The sequence below is a fragment of the Hesperophylax consimilis genome, chromosome 6 (assembly GCF_061612785.1).
Source record: "Hesperophylax consimilis isolate HC1 chromosome 6, BYU_Hcon_1.0, whole genome shotgun sequence".
Lineage (NCBI taxonomy): Eukaryota > Metazoa > Arthropoda > Insecta > Trichoptera > Limnephilidae > Hesperophylax > Hesperophylax consimilis.
In genome coordinates this window covers 28,986,178-28,992,177 of record NC_142841.1, presented here as the reverse complement: position 1 = coordinate 28,992,177, position 6,000 = coordinate 28,986,178, and positions in this window count along the sequence as shown.

The window sequence follows — 6,000 nt, the reverse complement described above, 5'->3', positions numbered from 1 at the left end:
CTGTACGAAGTCCGCGACAGCAGGTAGGCAATTCGTCAAACACAGAGCACGACTATCCACTACCGTAGTTCGATGACTAATCCAAAGATTTTATTTAAGATGCTTAAGAAGTGGTTTAGAACATTATCATTACTATTTTTGATTATGCTGTAAGGTATACCATCTCTGCCTGGAGATGAGTCCTTGACTGTTGATAAACAATTTTTTAGCTCAATTAAGGTGAATGGAGAGTCTAGCCAATGATTAGACATAGGAGTATTATAGATGGGCGTTATTTCATCTAAGTTAGGTACAGAAGGGGGGGCAATTTTGTCCAAAAATTCATCGATCCATTTAGAATGAGACGCTCGAGGAGATGGTGAACTGGAGGAGGATCTAAATCTTCGGATCATAGACCAAACTTCCGAAATTGGAGTGTTCGGAGATACTGAACTGCAGAAGTTGTACCACCCGGATCTTTTTTTTGACCTCAATACCCTTTTGGCATTGGATTCAGCATTTTTGTATATAAGATAGTTCTCCATAGTCATATTGTAACGATAGGAAAGAGATTTAGCTTTCCGAATTCTTACTACTTTGGAACATTCCTCATCCCACCAGGGAGTTGGAGGGAGTTTTTTGAGAGATTTAGTTTTAGGGGGAGGATTTGATTTATTTATTGCAGTTATGAGCATTGATTTGAAGTTATTATAATCATCTTTGACGGAAAATATATCGGTGGCGGGTGAATTTAATAGGAACTTGTCCATATGAGAGTTAAATTCATCCCATTTGGTGTGTTTCGTTTTAATTTTTGTTGAAATATGAGACTTGTCTGATTGGAAAGAAGTATGATAAGTAATGGTGATCGGGAAATGATCACTGGAGCAAGGGTCGGGGGACACCACCCACGAGGAGAGAGAAGCCAGACTAGTAGAACATATCGATAGATCCACTGCACTGGGGTTTGTGCTGGGGCGTGAGATCCTAGTAGGAGATCCGTCATTCAAAAGGAAAAGGTTGGATTGATCTAGGAAATCCATCACACTTCGACCATCTCGGTCGGAGAAAGCAGAACCCCAGACGGGGGAATGGGCATTAAAATCGCCTAATATAAAGAAAGGAGGGCTTAGTTGACTTACAATTTGCAACCAAGTTTGTTTATTGAAGTGGGCTGTTGGGGGAAGATAGACTGAAATAAAGGATGTGTCCTTTATTTTAGCTGCAACCATTTGGAAGTCAGCATTGGGGGGTTTGATATTATTTATTGGGGAAAATGATATGGATTTTTTAATAAAAAGGGCAGCACCGCCACCCGAACCTTCCGGGCGGTCGTCGCGGAGACAGGAATACCCTCCCACATTAAAGTGGGTGGATGGAGTAAACCAAGTCTCCGAGATAGCAGCCAAAGAAATAAAGTTGGAATTTAATAGGTTAAGGAGATCAGATTTGTTAGAAATAGCACTTCGGCTATTCCACTGAAGTATTCTGACATCCTGAAGAGTCATTTTGAATAAATGATTTTAATGTGGAAATAATAGTAGCAGCGTTGGACGGTAGATTAGTTTGAGAAGAAATAAGCTCAATTAGAAGCATAATAAGAGTTTGGATAAATGAAGAATTGTCTTGGGAGAGTTTTTCAGAAAGTTTAAGAGAGTTCATTGAGGACGGATTATAATTATTTGCACACCCATTTGTGGCATTTGAAAGAGGTGAACCATTGGGATTTAAGAGTAGTGAGTTGTGTTGTTGCTGATCGTATCCAGGAGCCGGTTTAGAGATAGCGTTTTTGTATGTGAATTTAGTTGAACGAGAAGAAGTTGTTGTAGTGGAGGGAAGAGGGTTGGATGAGGAGTTGCTGGATAAAGCCTCAGCAAATGATTTTTTGACAGGCGGGAATAGTTTAGAAGCCTGCAGAAAAGACAAGTTCTGAGAGGCCATAGAAATTTTAATATTTTTTTGGCGAGATTGTTCTGGGCAAGATGTGTTGATAGCTGTATGTGAGCCTGAGCAGTTAAAACATTTAGGTGAGGAGGAAGAAGGACATTGGTCAGCTGCGTGGTTTTCTCCACATTTAAAACATCTGGGTTGAGATCTGCATGCAGCTTTGGTATGACCAAAACGGCAGCAATTGAAACATTGAGTGGTGGGATAAGTATACATTTCAACTGGTAATGAGTTGAAGAATAAATATATATGGGAGGGAAGAGATTGACCTTCAAAGGTGATAACGACAGATTGGGAGGGCTTCCAGGAAATTATACCCTCAGAGGAGTCCTTGTAATTTAGCCTCCTGGCTTTTATGGGATTGCCAATGTGTTGGGGGGTTGAAAGTGAAGACAGAATTTCTTCGATGGACAGATCGGTCGAGATACCTCTGACCAGGCCCATGCGAGTGACATTGAAAGTAGGGATATATGCCTTAAACTTTGAATTAGATGAAATGAAGATATTTTTGATGAAACTGTTGGCAGCTGACCCTGAGAGGAATTCGACGGAGATTCGGAAGCGACCCTCGGCTTTTACACCTCCAGGCTTGATTGAAAGATTCTTGCTATTTGATAGGAATTTTCCAAATTCAAGAGGGTGGATGGTTTTTCCTTGCTCAGTTTTTTGGGCGTATACTATGAATGGGCCACGGGAATGAGGAGAATAAAAGTTTGTTGGAGGAAGTTGAGAAAGTGCTGGTGGGGACTGTGAAGTCGAAGGCGAGTCAAGTTTTATTGGGGAAGAAGGAGTAAATTTCCTTTTTTTGGTAGAAGTCAAAATGACAGAATCACTGTCAGAAATTTCTACATTTTCCCCGTCTGGGGGGTCCGGAGAGGGATCTGGGGGCTTTGTAGGGGGTCCAGGAGGGAAATCTTCCTCCATTATTCACAACAGTAAACAACTACAATAATAGTATGAAAAATGACAGAAGTAAAAAAGTTTATAAATATCTGGAAATCAGCAGCGAAAAGTGACTCCTGGAAGATCAGAAGGGAGAAGAAACCTCAAGGCACAACACACTACACTTTTTTTTTGGCCAGAAAACAAAATATAATGGTAAAAAATTAATTTTAGATAGAGCAAAACAAAACAACTGATGACAGCCAAATGTTATTGTTGCCTCTACTGTATACATATAAAGAAGAAAAATTTGGTATACATCTGATTTCTAAAGATTCTGTATAAATCCCAGGCAATGCTGGAGATTTCAGCTATGTATCCATCTTCGTATATTATGTACCTATACGTAAATAAGATATTGCTTTGTTTTGTATGCATCTCTTCAGCGTTATTCCGTGATTGATGAAACTTTGCACACTTGACCTTCAATACAAGAGGAAGATCACTGAAACATGAAATTTCAAAACTTTTCCCACCCCTTCAGGTGGGTTCAGGGAGGCACAAATCATAGGGCCCGGGGCCCGAACGATTGCACGGGGGGGGGGGGAGGCACAAATCATAGGGCCCGGGGCCCGAACGATTGCAGGGGGGGGGGGGAGGCACAAATCATAGGGCCCGGGGCCCGAACGATTGCAGGGGGGGGGGGGGGAGGCACAAATCATAGGGCCCGGGGCCCGAACGATTGCAGGGGGGGGGGGGAGGCACAAATCATAGGGCCCGGGGCCCGAACGATTGCAGGGGGGGGGGGGGGAGGCACAAATCATAGGGCCCGGGGCCCGAACGATTGCAGGGGGGGGGGGGGGGGGGGAGGCACAAATCATAGGGCCCGGGGCCCGAACGATTGCAGGGGGGGGGGGGGAGGCACAAATCATAGGGCCCGGGGCCCGAACGATTGCAGGGGGGGGGGGGGAGGCACAAATCATAGGGCCCGGGGCCCGAACGATTGCAGGGGGGGGGGGGAGGCACAAATCATAGGGCCCGGGGCCCGAACGATTGCAGGGGGGGGGGGGGAGGCACAAATCATAGGGCCCGGGGCCCGAACGATTGCAGGGGGGGGGGGGGAGGCACAAATCATAGGGCCCGGGGCCCGAACGATTGCAGGGGGGGGGGGGGGAGGCACAAATCATAGGGCCCGGGGCCCGAACGATTGCAGGGGGGGGGGGGGGGGAGGCACAAATCATAGGGCCCGGGGCCCGAACGATTGCAGGGGGGGGGGGGAGGCACAAATCATAGGGCCCGGGGCCCGAACGATTGCAGGGGGGGGGGGGGGAGGCACAAATCATAGGGCCCGGGGCCCGAACGATTGCAGGGGGGGGGGGGAGGCACAAATCATAGGGCCCGGGGCCCGAACGATTGCAGGGGGGGGGGGAGGCACAAATCATAGGGCCCGGGGCCCGAACGATTGCAGGGGGGGGGGGGGGGGGGCGACAAAAAATTATTTCCTTATGGCATAATATGTCAGGTTCGTGGGTGCACATTGGAGACACAGGACTCGGAAATTAATATATCGATTTTTCCGGGCCCCAAACTCGTAGGGGGCCAAGGTTATAATAATATAAATACACTATGCAAAAATGATACACATTAAGGACATAGGACTTAAAATAATCAGGTTTTTTTTAAGCGGAATTTGTTGTTTGTGCAATGATGGAGGACTTACTATTGAACTCGTGAAGCCTGGGTGGGGATTCGACGCATTTGTCCACTCGGCTACTAGCTGGTAAGACGATATGTTTTAAGTCTTTTCCGTTTTTTCATAAATTCAATACACAATTAAATTCTTTTGAAAAAAACGTATATAATTTCTTCCTGTACAATACTGAAATATTTCCGTAAGGCGATGCCATACGTAGCAATGCAAAATCATTTTTTTTTGGTTTGAAAATTTTATCACTTGTTACCACAGAAATGTTTTAGATGCTTTAATTAAATACTGAGAGTAGAACACATCTTGGCCTACTAGATAATCCAGTATTTTTAGATAAGTCTTTTAGTAAGCTTAGAAAAAATAATGTATCTGGCCTATAAACACTGCTTTAAAGTTAAAAATCTCCTACTTACGAACGCATTTTCGGTTACGGTTTATTGCATAATGTGGCAAATTAAGTTCTTTATAAAATGATCGTAAAACAATTAAATATTTGTGCCTGAACGTCCGCAAAATAAAATAAAAGCCACTTTTTGGCCATGTTTTTTTCTTGTATTTATCAAAAAAGACGGATGGTGTTGAACGGGAATTTAAACCTTATCGCCATCAACATAAGGGGTGTTATTGTTAGCAGCTTGATTCAAAATGTCACACGACGTATGGCATCGCCTTAAGAAAATACTGAGAGATTTCTCGATTCTCCCACCACACATAGGTATTGGGGATACCAATATTTATTTATAATATTTGTAAAAAAATGTTTTTATTAAAGTTATGACAAATTTTCCACTCCTTTCACTCTCGTCACTTACCTAATCTATTAGACAGTAATATTACTATTAGTTATTATTTGAATGATTTGTGAAGTGTTGTTTATTGTGAAAAATCAGCTCAAGGGCGTTGAACAAATCTATAGACTAAGGGAACCAAGGACGAGTGGAGAGGAGAGACAGTCCTTTTCCCTCGTGGGGCCTTCAGGGTACCAAGGAGGAGTGGAGACGAGAGATTAGGCCACCTCCATGAACTCTTCCCTTTTAGGTCCTTGAGGTAACCAAAAGAAAGTGGAAAGAAGAGGTGAGGCTCTCTTCCCTCCTGGGGCCTTCAGGGAACCAAGAAGGAGTGGAGAGGAGAGATGAGGCCTTCTTCCCTCGTGGGGCCCTCAGGAAACCAAGGGGGAGTGGACTCTTCCCCCATGGGGCCTTCGGGAAACCAAGGAGGAGTGGAGAGATGAGACACTCTTCCCTCGTGGGATCTTTAGGGAACCAAGGAGGAGTGGAGAGGAGAGATTTATTTTATTTTAAATGCATATTTACAGTTATACATAACCAATAATAAATATACATTTTATTTTATTTTATTAAGTAATAATCGCGTTTTTGAACTGTTGAATATTTAATTGGAAAATATCTATACCAGGGGACAGGTAATTTAGTAACAGAATCATTTTTCCGAGTGGCATTACTAATGTTAAGTTAGTTCTGCAT